General features: G+C 37.0%; 1 protein-coding gene across 1 annotated transcript in view; it reads right to left on the bottom strand.

Annotated features, from left to right (window-relative positions):
* Positions 1-13538, bottom strand: part of LOC137037183 (SH3 and cysteine-rich domain-containing protein 2-like) — an 89423-nt gene that overhangs the window by 21442 nt on the left and 54443 nt on the right. The window lies entirely within an intron of this gene.

Raw genomic sequence — 13538 nt, 5'->3', positions numbered from 1 at the left:
TAATACTAATGTGTCACAGAGTTAGTAACATGTGACATAAATTACCAAATAGGAAATGAAAGTTGGAGTCCGTAGATACCAAGCATGCTGCCAATGTGATCTCAGTTAACTATACATTTGCAACTATGGAACATTAATACCAAAATAGTTCAAAAGAGAGAATTAATACATAGAATAAAGCCTATAAAAGGAAAGTCATGAGATGGGAAACTTGGATACATGTTTATACATTTCCCAAGTGGTTATATAGAGAATACATAGGATTAAGAGAGTTTATTTGTCCTTCTCAGGAAGAATGAGTCACTAGTCTCTCCAGAATTCTTCTGGATCATAAAAGTACCATATAACTGTAACAGGACACCTAGGTTGGCCTGTGTGCTAGCAACATTGGGATGCTGGTTACAGTTTTAGGGGGATGAGTTCAGAGAACTTTGATAGGGAGAGTGAGTTTATGGGTAATTCATTAAATACAATGAATAATTGTGTGGCTGATTGGTCCAGACGTTACATGTGAGTGTTCCCGTCTGCCAGCTCCAACGTCTTCATCTACCTGCATCTGCAACTTAAACAAAGGACAGTATTACCTCTCTTTCACCTCCAAGTTCATCATATCCATCATTGCACTTAACTGTTGCTCTGCTGATATTTCAAATAAACATCCAAACTGCTTTCACATCTGTCTCCGGTGTCTATACTGTAACAATATTGATTATATTATAATATTGAGGCAATGACAATACGACTCAACATAATCAACACCACAGGTAATTTAGTTTTTGTTATTTGCATCAGTTTACAGTTTCTTTGTCTGAGACACACATTGAATCTATTCATATTGTTGTCAGTTTATCTAAATAAAACATTATAGATTAGTTGTACTTGTTAAAAGTGATTTTGAAAAAAAATTTTTTTGAAAGAAGTCTCTTCTGCTCACCGAGGCTGCATTTATTTGATAAAAAATAGCACACAAAAAAATGCTGTTTTCTATGTGAATATATAGTAAAGTGTAATTTATTTCTGTGATCAAAGCATCATTACTCCAGTCTTCAGTGTCACATGATCCTTCAGAAATCATGATTTGCTGTTCAAGAAACATTTGATGATTATGTATTATTATTATCCGTTGAAAACCATTTTTTGCTGCTTAAAATATTTGTTGAAACAATAATACCATTCAAACATTTGTGGTAAGATTAAACAAGAGAAATTAATACTTTTATTCAGAAAGGATGCATTAAGTTATTGAAAAGACAGATGTTTTACAAAAACATCTGTCGATGTGAACACAATGTTTTACAAAACATTCTATTTAATTAATGATTTAATAAATGTAATAAATACAAATCCATGCTGTTCAGTGAACTATTCATCAAAGAATCCTACAAAATGTATCACCATTTCCATAAAAATATTAGAATGAATGATTTCTGAAGGATCATGTGACAGTGAAGACAGGTACTCTACTTATCTGTACAAATCTGCAAATATCTTGAAGCTGATTCAAAAGCATATTCGTTCATTAAAGTGAAAAAAATAAACTGTACAGCTGATCATTACACATCAGTAAGATAAATTAAAGACACCACTATAAAAAGCCAGTACAATTAACTGAACAAGAATAATTTTCCCATTAATATGTTTTAAATTGTGTCAAATGTCTTTTGAAAACTGCAGTAATGGTTTTTTAACAATTACTTGTATTGTGCAAGTTATCAGTTGGAAAAATGGTAACATAAGAGGTACATAACATGATTCTTGCATTTCTGTTTTTTTCCACACAGATTGCAGCAATGTCTATGCTTTTAGCTCTTAACACATTGCCATCCTGCACTACCTACTCCAACCCTGAACCCTCTGGCTTCAGCTCATCACCTCCTTCTACTTCACCGCCTTCTACTTCAGTACCTTCTTTGTCCACTTATCCCCCACACCACATTTTCACTCGAGAGCAAACTCTGTACCTCATTGACTTGATACGTGCACACCTTACCAGCGCTGAAGGTGAACTACCAAAATCACTGGCTGAGCTGGGTGCTAGGATACCGATGGCTCGTGGACAAAAGAAAATGTTCTGGTCAGAAATAGCCCAGAAACTGACCGAGCAGTTTAATATGCAATTTGATAAGGCAAAAGTGGCAAGAAAGTGGGTTACTCTGGAGGATGCCTTTAAGTAAATTAAAGACAATAACAAATCAACAGGACGAGGTGTCATCAAATTTGAGTTCTACACTGAGATGGAAGAATTGGAAGTAATCACGACGTTGACTTCCCAGTAATCTGTGATGCAATGGGTGTCCAAATAAAGAAACCCGAGGCACTCAAAAAGGATTCTTCAAGGCCCTCTTCTCCCTGGCCGAGTGATGCGTCTCCACAACATTCCTCCAGTAGCAGGCCACCATCTCCTGAAGCTGAAACCCAATCTTCTGATACTTCAGCCATCAATTCTAGTCGCCGCAAGAAGAAAAAGAGTGTTGGTCAGCATGAACTTCTTCATTTTCTCAAGGCATCGGAGGAAGCTACCTAGCGGCGGCATGATGAAATCATGACACAGATGATTGCATCACAGAAAACTTTAGACACACGTCTACAAACAGTTCTGGAAAAGCAGTAGAAAGTCTAACTGTATTGTTCCCTAAAATGCAAATTATTTTACCTGCATTTTAAAAATGCTTAGTGTTTGTGTTTTCTTTTGTTATAAAGGTTTAATGGAGTTGCTCTGTCATTTTGTTCAATTGCACTTCATACAAGAACCTGTTTACAAGTAAATAAGTTCTTAAAATCCAGACATTGCTTGTTTATTGAAGTTTACTTCAATTTCCTTACTTTAAACACAAAATGAAAGGAATTTTTTTGTGTAAAGTACAACAAATGTAGAATTGTACTATTGTTAAAAAAAGTAATAAAATATTTTTTTTCCATTTATCCCAGATTGTTCAATACCTTTCAGCAAAACAACAAATGATAAATATTCTTAGCTAGAAAATTAACAAATTTAAGTAAAAGCCACAGTTCAAAACAACTTAAGATAAAAACACAAAAGCTACACAATAATAAAATAGAGATGTTTTAAAAATGTATTTGTTACTTGTATTTATAAATCTGTAAGGAACACCTACAAAACAAGATTACAAGTTGTCATCCTGGAGTCGTGGGCATCCATGGGGATGCTCTTCACATACATTTGACTGTCCTTCATTTAAACTCATGTTGTGCAGTGTGCATGCTGCCACAATTATTTTCACCAAAATGTCTAGTCTCGTATTTTGGAGATCACGCAGCCTTCTCCACATGCACTTCATCCTCCCAAAGGCCTGCTCGACTGAAACCCTTCCACAGCTGATTTTCAGGTTCCTTTGCAGGTCATCGTCAGAAAGTGCACCATTGTCACGCTTGGGTGTAATGATGAAGGGATAGTCACCAGAGATATATGCTGTATCACCAAGTAGGTATTTTGTACCCATCCTTTGCTGACAGTTTTCAAAAAATGTAGAGGCTCGTAGCATTCTTGAGTCATGTACTTTGCCTGGGACACCAGTAAAAATGTCTAGGAAGTGTATAGGAATATACCGTTGAATTCACAGTTTTTGGAAGTGAAAAATAACAATTCATTGTAAAATTTACAGTGAAAAATCGTAAATTGACATTCCCACAATTCCCTGCATGACACTTCACATTTGATATATTTTCGTTGAAATAACTCTGTTTCTTCTTAGTTTTTCTCATTTTTTTCTAATCAGTTATGTACATTAGGGTTTTATGTTACATCTAATGTTGTTAAATTAATGTTTATTGCATTTTTAAAATTTCATGCATGTTACTATGATGGTGTTTAGTGTGTGTGTGAATGACACTGTGTGCACCTTCACTATATGTTAGTGTTGTCTTTCTCAGATTGTGGAAAATCTGCTTGTGATGAACTTTGATTCATCATGTGACTCTTATCACCACTGTGGTAGGTACAGATACTAATATCTGTTTTGTCCATAAAGGTACAAAACAGATATTAGTACTTCATTAGGTTGGTAAATTAACATTATATCAGTTAATGAAATACGTTATTTTACCGTAAATTTAGCAGATTATTTTTTATGGTAAAGTTCTGGTAACCACAGCTGCCGTTTTTTTACCGTAAATTTTACTGGGATTTTTTTTTTACAGTGTATAACTGCATGTCTGGAACATGACAGAGGGAGAGAAAAAGAAACAAAATTAAATATAAATTGCAATACTTAAGGTATTTAGCAGTGACATTTTCAGGCTTTTTTGTTTACAGCTAAGTAACCTGTCTGCACAAAATATGATAATTGTAATATAACAATTATAACGATATTACCGTGGCTTCACAAATTCATAAAAAAAAATAAATAAATAAAAAAGCAAAACACACCTGATGCACATTCTTTGTTCTTCATTTTCTATTAGCAGAGTTAACAATCCTTGCTGTATTTTCGTGTAATTCATTAAAAGAAGGTACAACGCCATCTTGCGCCGACGAAAGTGACTGGAACACACCTGACGTCATAAACACGACTTCCCACGTCGTCAATACGAACTTCCCAGGAGGACTTGAACGCACCATAAGAACAGTTTGAAAAAGTACATTTTAAAGAAAATCAAAATGGCAGACAGGAAGTTTGGCTGACTGTGGTAAAATTGGCATCAATGTTCTCCGCATGACCCACAGAATCTAATAAGACAAGTCTCATTAATATAGGCCACATCTACATAAAGCTACTAGAATTTTTAATAAATGTTATTACAGCATTTGACCACAAGGTGGATCTGTCTCGAAACCATTTGAGAACCTTCAAAGCCTGCTGCCTATGACATATACTGAGTATCGTAATGGTACACCAATGCATTCATATAATTCATATAATATAACATTTTATATCATAGCGCCACCAAGAAGCAAAATCCCACCACTTTTTTTTATGTGTCCTCTGAAGGAGCCCATACATATGTGTTTCAAATTTGGTGAAAATATCTAATTTTGTTTGGGAGTTATAAAGATTTATAAGTATGAGAACATAAAAAATGACCCATGGATGACTTTGTTTTGATTTTTTTGCCACTTCCGATCAAAAGTTTGACATTTGGGCTGTGACATTTGGTTAACCAGCTTAGGTTCTGTGTTCCCTAAACTGGTTTCATCTTGACTGGACTAACGGTTTTGAAGATATTCACAATCGTCTTTTAAGCGATAAATCACCATGCAACACAAACCACAAGTCAAAACCTAGCATGTTTGATATTGTTGGACTCGGCAAGGATTCAGGAGTCTTTTCACATGAAAATAAGTCAACCAAAGCAAAAGTTATAAGCATATGAATATTTTTTTCTCCACTAGGTGGCGCCGGTCCAAAACTTCTCAGGCTCCTTCAGGGCATTGTGCTGACAACCCATATCAAGTTTTGTAATGATACGCTAATGCATTCATAAAATACAGCATTTTAGCACAAAATTCAAAATGGCTTATATGGGAAAATTGTATATAACAGCACAAAAAACTTTATGGTGATATAGCATCAAGTCTGATTTTGCGAGCTTTTCGTTGAATTCATTTGTGCCATTTTCGAGAATGAGTCTATCAAAAAGCTTTTGATATCTTTTTGCAAGCATTGTCTGAAGATGACCTGGTTACATTTTTGTGAAAATCTGAGTAACGCCCTAGGAGGAGTTCAAAAAAGTAGGTTTTTCAGAAAAATCTAAATGGTGGGAAAAATTTCATGAGGGAAAATGACATCATAGGGTCCAAAAGAATTGTCTTGAGCGAAGGAATGAGGAAAAAAGAATTTTGTTTCTAACCCATATGGTTCAAAAGTTATTAGCATAAACATGAGTGAAACTTTGGACAGGTGGTGGTGATTGAGGGATTGAGTTAGAGACTCCAAATTTGCTATGTCCTCAGTTGAGACTGGCCTCTATCAGTGTGCCAAATTTCACAACTTTCCCACATACGGTTCTATGGGCGGCCAGAGACTTCTATGGTGGAAACGGAAGAATAATAATTAGAACGACACCAACAGATACAATAGGTGCCTATGTACCTTCGGTGCTTGGCCCCTAATAATATGTCATTAATCTGCTCTGAGACTGGAATCAAACTCCGGTCTTCTAGTCAGTTGAACTTCCTCTTTACCACTGAGCTATGGTGGATGACAAATAACAGATGGACCCAAGGGCAGAAAAATAACATGCAGGCTTAGATGACTGAACAAAAAGTGTTTTACTGAGAAAACCAAGTTCAGTAGTACAACAAAAAGGAAGCCATGCTTCCACAGAAAAATACAAGAAACAAAAAAGGAGTAAAAGGCACATCGTTAAACTCAACACACTTCACTTTCATGGCAAGGATAACACATGCATAGTAGGCTCAAGACTGAACACAACTGAAACAAAAAAGCATGCTTAAATAGGCAAACACAAACAAGATAATGACCTACAGGTGGGAGAAATCAAGTCCTATTGAGTAGCAATACAGTGAATTCTACAGAAGCTGGGGCCACCTAGTGGCTAGGAGAGTCATTACACGGCATAAGTGTCAGTGCCAGCTAATGGTTGGGAGAGTCATTACAAGCTGGAGCCTTACAGAGACACATAGGTTGAGGATCCAAACACAATTTATTGGAAGGGCAATCCATAATCAAAGTCCAAAAACAAGCAATAGTGAAAACACAGGGTAAAACAATCCACAAGTCACAGGGCACAGGAACACAGGCAAACAGAGGAAACCAAGAAACCAGCAGTGTTACCAATTGCTTTTAGTTGAAAGTAGCTAAAACTGGTCGCTAAATGTCACTAGATGACGTCATACTGGTGAGTCCACTGATCTATATTAATATAAATATAGATCAGTGGGTGAGTCACGGAATCTGGATAAGGTTTGTCAAAGAAATTGCGAAATTTGTCACTAGGCTTATGAAAAAAGTCTCAAAAGGGGCGGGAAATTAGCTAAATCTAGTGACAAAAACGCTAAATTGGCAGCACTGGAAACCAGGCAAGAAGTCAAAACCATGAAAAAGAGAAACAAAAGACAGAGCATTCAAAAATGCAGTGCAGACACATACAAGACTTCACAGAGATTAGCAGAATGAACCAGGGCCCTCATTTATCAACAGTGCGTAGAAAAGGTTCTATATTTTGTCCAACGAATGAAATTTAGAATGTGCCTAAGTACAAGAAAATCCGCATTTATCAAACGTGCGCAGGCAGTTCTTACACACATGAGTAAGCAATCATTGTTGATAAATCCCACATGTGCGTAAGTGCCATGCTCGTTCACCTTCACGGTCATTAGCATTCGGAAACGCCTCCAATGAACCATATATGGTGACAAAACTTCCCTTTAAAAGTCTCGTTATTGTGTTTTTTTCCACACCGCAATAATAGCAAAGAGAGCTCTTGCCAAGCAGATCAGCATGATCTTGGAAAATGTGCTCTCTGGAGCGCATTGTTTGCAAAGTCTTCCAATAATGCAATATAAAATAAAGATAAAGTTAGTTTTTGCACACATAAACTATTTAAGTAAATTTCAAATATGGGTTTAAGTTACTCTTCTTAGCTAATATAAGTAAAATTATAAGTAACTTTAACTTGATCAGTAAAAAGTTGAGTAATTTCTATTTAGTTTAAAACTCTCTTGCAACACATTTTACACAAAACAATATAACACTGAATGAAACCATGCTGTTGATGTGTATGCTTTTACTTGGAAACACCTAAGCAGATAATACGAAAGATATTGTATAGACATCATATCTACACATTAAAAGTAATGCTATTGTTGAACACAGAGACCTCAATACTTGGTACACAACACACAATGACGGTAACATACGATGGAACATTTTTAAGCGTGATTGTGGTATTTTGAGTAGAAAAATGAGCTCCAAATGTCACAAAATGTTAAGTTACTAAACCTAACCACAAAAGCAATGATAAAACAGTGTAAAAACAGCTGGAAAACAGCAAAAAATTGACCTCATTAATTATTCAAGGCCCAGTGCATTATGGGAACACCAGTATAAAAAAAGTTGAGTAGTTTTACTTAATTTTATAATGTTGATGTTTTCACTGTAATTTCTACAAGCTTAAATTGAGTACTACTAAATAACTTGCATTTGTTTTGTTTTGGGTTTTTTTGTTTTTGTTTTTCTGTATTATTTACTTAACTAAGGGGACTTCCGGTTCAACGCTGCTGCCTGCCAGCTGTCTGATCTACGCTCGGAGCTTCGTGGAGTTTATCCTAAATCCTTCTCTTTATTCCTATTCACATAATATAACTTTCTTATTTTTCACTAGATTACTTAACCTATTGCATAGTATTACTAAACGGAACGATCTATTACTAGCAATCCACCAGCGTAACCACCTAGTGTTAGCCATAGCCTGCTAGCTACCGTCTACTTTCTTTTTTTCCTCTAAACCAACCTTCCTTGTCGATTGAATGGCGGATTTATCCGATGTATGTTATTCTGATCTGTCCTCGCCAGATCGGGAAGCTGTGGAGACGTTGCTGCCCGGCATTCATCGATCCACCGCGAGGTACAGCGTCCCGCACATGACCCTCGCCCCAGGCACCGGCAAGCGACTGAGACATCCAGCCAGCGAGTCCCGTGTGCGTTGCAGTTTTTCGGACGGCGTTCATCAAACACACGGTCAGTCATGTCCGACGATTATCATGTGTAGTAAATGCAACATGTACAGCTTAGCTCTTTCTGTCAGCAGTGAGACTTACACATGTGATAAATGCAGGGATATTGTCAGGCTGACAGAGAGAATCTCAGAATTAGAGACACGCATCCAAACTTTAATTGAGGATAGTGAGAATGAAAGGGCCTTAGATACTGCTTTGGATGCGACTAGCCTAGTAAACACTACACATTCGGTTCCGGTTGTAGAAGCCACGCAGCAGGCTAACTGGGTGACTGTGAGGCGGCATAATGGCAAGATCAAACACCACTCTTCCGTTCCGATTAGAACATCAAACAGGTTCTCCCCACTCAGTGACGCACCCACTGAGAATCCTGTTGAAAGTGCCCTAGTAATTGGCGATTCTATTACACGGAACGTGAAAATAGAGACACCAGCCACCATAGTCACATGTTTGCCGGGGGCCAGAGCACCTGACATCAAAGCAAATTTACAAGTGCTGGCTAATGCTAAACGTAAATATTCTAAAATCATTATCCACGTCGGCACAAATGATGTTCGACTTCGCCAGTCGGAGATCAGTAAAATTAACATTAAAGAGGTGTGTGAACTCGCAAATTCAATGTCAGCAAAAGTAATTTGTTCTGGCCCTCTTCCTTTTCGTCGGAGTGATGAGATAGTTAGCAGGTAATCATCACTCAATGGCTGGCTGTCTAAGTGGTGTGCGCAGAATAATATAGGTTTCATAGACAATTGGAAAAGCTTTTGGGGCAGACCTGATCTGTTGAAAAGAGATGGTATTCATCCCTCCCGGGATGGTGCTGCTCTTCTCTCTAGAAATTTGGCAAATAGTCTTAGAGCTGAAACATGACAAACCAGGGCCCAGATCAGGACGCAGACAAACTGGCTAAACCGACCGTCTGCTAGCCGCCTCACGTCACAGAACTCAGATAATTCACAGCACATAGAAACACTTTCACCTAGATATTATCACATAGAGACTGTGTCTGTACCTCAAACTAGTAAATACAAAAAACTTCCGAAACCTTTTAAGGGTAAAAATTTAATTGATGTTCAAAAAATGAAAATCACAGATAAATCAGATAAACAAATGATAAAGCTTGGGTTACTGAATATTAGATCTATTTCTTCAAAAGCACTTATTGTAAATGAAATTATCACAGACAATAAACTAGACTTGCTGTGTTTGACAGAAACCTGGCTAAAACCAGACGATTACATTACTTTAAATGAATCTAGTCCTCAAGGTTATGATTATCGACACAATCCTCGACAGAAAGGCAAAGGGGGAGGTGTTGCTGTAATTTATAGTAATATATTTAGAATCATTCAAAAGAATTTCAAATATAATTCCTTTGAAGTGATGGTGCTTTATGTAACATTATGTAAGTTGACATTTGTGCTGGCTACTGTATACAGGCCACCAGGGCACCATACTGACTTTATCAAAGAATTTGCTGAGTTTCTATCAGAGTTAGTACTGGCTGCGGATAAAGTCCTTGTTGTTGGTGATTTTAATATCCATGTAGATAATAATAAAGACGCATTTGGATTGGCATTTGCAGATATTTTAAACTCTATTGGAGTTAGACAACACGTGTCAGGACCCACTCATTGTCGTAATCATACCCTAGATCTAATACTGTCGCATGGAATAGATATTGATGCTGTTGAAATTCTACAGCAGAGCGATGATATATCAGATCATTATTTAGTCTCGTGTATAATACAATTAGCCAAGGCTACAAAACCACCACCCAGCCATAAATATTGTAGAACAATCACGTCTGCCACTAAAGATTGCTTTATAAATAATCTCCCCGAGCAGTTTCATCGCCTTAGTATACCTGACAACTTAGAAGAACTCGATGCTGCAACAGAAACTATTGGCTCTCTCTTTTCAAGCACATTAGATGTAGTCGCTCCGTTACGTCTAAAGAAGATTAAGGAAACTAATCCAACGCCGTGGTATGATGAGCACACTCGGGCTCTAAAACGAGCTGTTAGAAAAGCTGAACGTAGTTGGAAGAAAACAAAACTAGAAGTTTTTCGCCTTTCGTGGAACGAAAAAATGATTGAGTACAGAACAGCCATAAGAAATGCCAGATCTACTTATTTTTCAAATCTCTTAATAGAAAACAAACATAATCCTAGGTATTTATTTGACACAGTGGCGAAATTAACTAGAAACAGAGATTCAACTGCTGACGTTTCCATAGAGCACAGCAGTAATGACTTTATGAACTTCTTTACTTGCAAGATTGATAATATTAGAGAGAAAATTATAAACATGCAACCGTCTACAGTTTCGCTTCAGACAGTGCACTGTAGTGTCCCTGAGGTAAAACTAGAATCATTCGCCGCTATAGGAGAGGAAGAATTATCTAAACTTATCAAATCATCAAAATCAACGACATGTATGTTAGACCCTATGCCGACTAAACTACTGAAAGAAATGCTTCCAGAGGTCGTAGGTCCACTTCTTGATATAATTAATTCATCTTTAACACTAGGACACGTGCCAAAAACCTTTAAGCAGGCTATTATCAAACCTCTTATTAAAAAACCTCAACTAGATCCGAGAGATTTAGTAAATTACAGGCCAATCTCGAATCTACCTTTTCTGTCAAAGATACTAGAAAAGGCAGTTTCAACACAACTGTGTTCCTTTTTAGAAAGAAATGGAATCTGTGAGGATTTCCAGTCAGGATTTAGACCATACCATAGTACTGAGACTGCTCTCGTTAGAGTTACAAACGATCTACTCCTATCATCCGATCGTGGCTGTATTTCTCTATTAGTGTTATTAGATCTCAGTGCTGCTTTTGACACTATCGATCATAACATTCTTTTAAAAAGACTTGAAAACTATATTGGCATTAGTGGAATTGCTTTGGCATGGTTCAAATCATACTTATCTGACCGTTATCAGTCTGTGGTAGTTAATGAAGAGATGTCGTATCGATCACAGGTTAAATATGGGGTACCACAAGGCTCAGTATTAGGACCGTTGCTTTTCACTCTGTACATGCTGCCCTTAGGAGAGATAATTAGGAAGCATGGTGTTAGTTTTCACTGCTACGCTGACGATACTCAGCTCTATATTTCCTCGCGCCCTGACGAAACCTACAAATTCACAAAACTAACAGAATGCATAGCTGACATTAAAAACTGGATGACAAGAAATTTCTTATTATTAAATTCAGAAAAAACTGATATCCTAATCTTTGGACCAAAAACTTCCTCACGAAAAAACCTTGAATACTCTCTAACACTTGACGGGTGCTCCATTAAACCTTCGTCCTCAGTTAGGAACCTGGGTGTGCTCTTTGATACCAATCTTTCATTTGAAAGTCATGTTTCTAGTATCTGTAAAACCGCCTTCTTCCATCTAAAAAATATATCTAAATTACGACATATGCTCTCAATGACAAATGCGGAACAGTTGGTTCATGCATTCATGACCTCAAGACTAGATTACTGTAACGCTCTACTGGGTGGTTGTTCTGCTCGGCTTTTAAACAAACTACAGTTGGTCCAAAATGTGGCAGCTAGAGTTCTTACTAGAACCAGAAAGTATGACCATATTAGCCCAGTTCTGTCAACATTACATTGGCTCCCTATTAAACATCGTATAGATTTTAAAATCTTGCTACTTACTTATAAAGCTCTAAATGGTTTAGCTCCCCAGTACCTAAGTGAGCTCTTAATGCATTATAGTCCTTCACGTTTATTGCGATCTCAGAATTTAGGCCAGTTGATAATACCCAGAATATCAAAATCAACTGAAGGCGGCAGATCCTTTTCCTATTTAGCACCTAAACTCTGGAACAATCTTCCTAGCATTGTTCGGGAAGCAGACACACTCTGTCAGTTTAAATCTAGACTAAAAACACATCTCTTTGCTCTTGCATACACATAACACATTATCAATACATTAACATTTTTCAAATCCGTTAAAGGATTGTTACGCTGCAATAATTAGGTCGGCCGGAACCGAGAACATTTCCTATAACACTAGATATACCTGTACATCAGAATAAGAATGGCATCTACGCTAATATCTGTCTCTCTGCTTATCCTGAGGTTTGCCGGGTGCTGGATCCAGGCCGTATCCAGATCAGATGGAGAACCTGCGTCTGGACCTGACTACAACGTAGCCCAGGAGACAATGGGCCTAAAGATCCAATTCTGGCTGCATCTATAATTCAGATTTTTAATCCCCGTATCCGCTTACATATATTTATATATAATCGATTTTTAATCTCTATAATAAAAATGTACAATTCAGATTTTGATCTCCATATACATTTACATATATATATCTTCCAAGGGGTTTTTTCCCTCCTAGGACTTTTTTCCCAGTGCTAGCACGCTGGGTTTTTCTCCTAGGGGGTTTTTTCCACCCCTGGAAGTCAGCCGACATTGGCTTAATGTAGCACCATCTTGTATATGTTACATATTACCACGCTTGTTTGTACAGTTTTAACCACTTCCCTTTTTTTTTTTCTGTGCTTCTAATATGTAAAGCTGCTTTGAAACAATTACCAATTGTAAAAGCGCTATATAAATAAATTTGACTTGACTTGACTACTTAACCATTTTTTTTTTTTTTTTTTTTTTTTTTTTTACAGTGACACCAATTACGCACTGTGTGTAAAACTAGACAATTTATAAATTGAGTGTTTTATAAATAAAGGAAACACAGGACATGTGGATTGCTTAATGCATACTGTGACACTCTTAAATGATTTTTGTGTGTAGTGTCACTATTCTACCACTAGATTATCTGCGTAAGCATGCTCAGAGGTGTGCCTATATTTACACACATTTCTACGTTTAAGTACAAGTTGGTGAATCCC

Source organism: Chanodichthys erythropterus, chromosome 15, assembly GCF_024489055.1.
Source record: "Chanodichthys erythropterus isolate Z2021 chromosome 15, ASM2448905v1, whole genome shotgun sequence".
Classification (NCBI taxonomy): domain Eukaryota; kingdom Metazoa; phylum Chordata; class Actinopteri; order Cypriniformes; family Xenocyprididae; genus Chanodichthys; species Chanodichthys erythropterus.
Note: the sequence above shows the minus strand (reverse complement) of the source record. Positions and strands in the feature narration are given on the sequence as shown.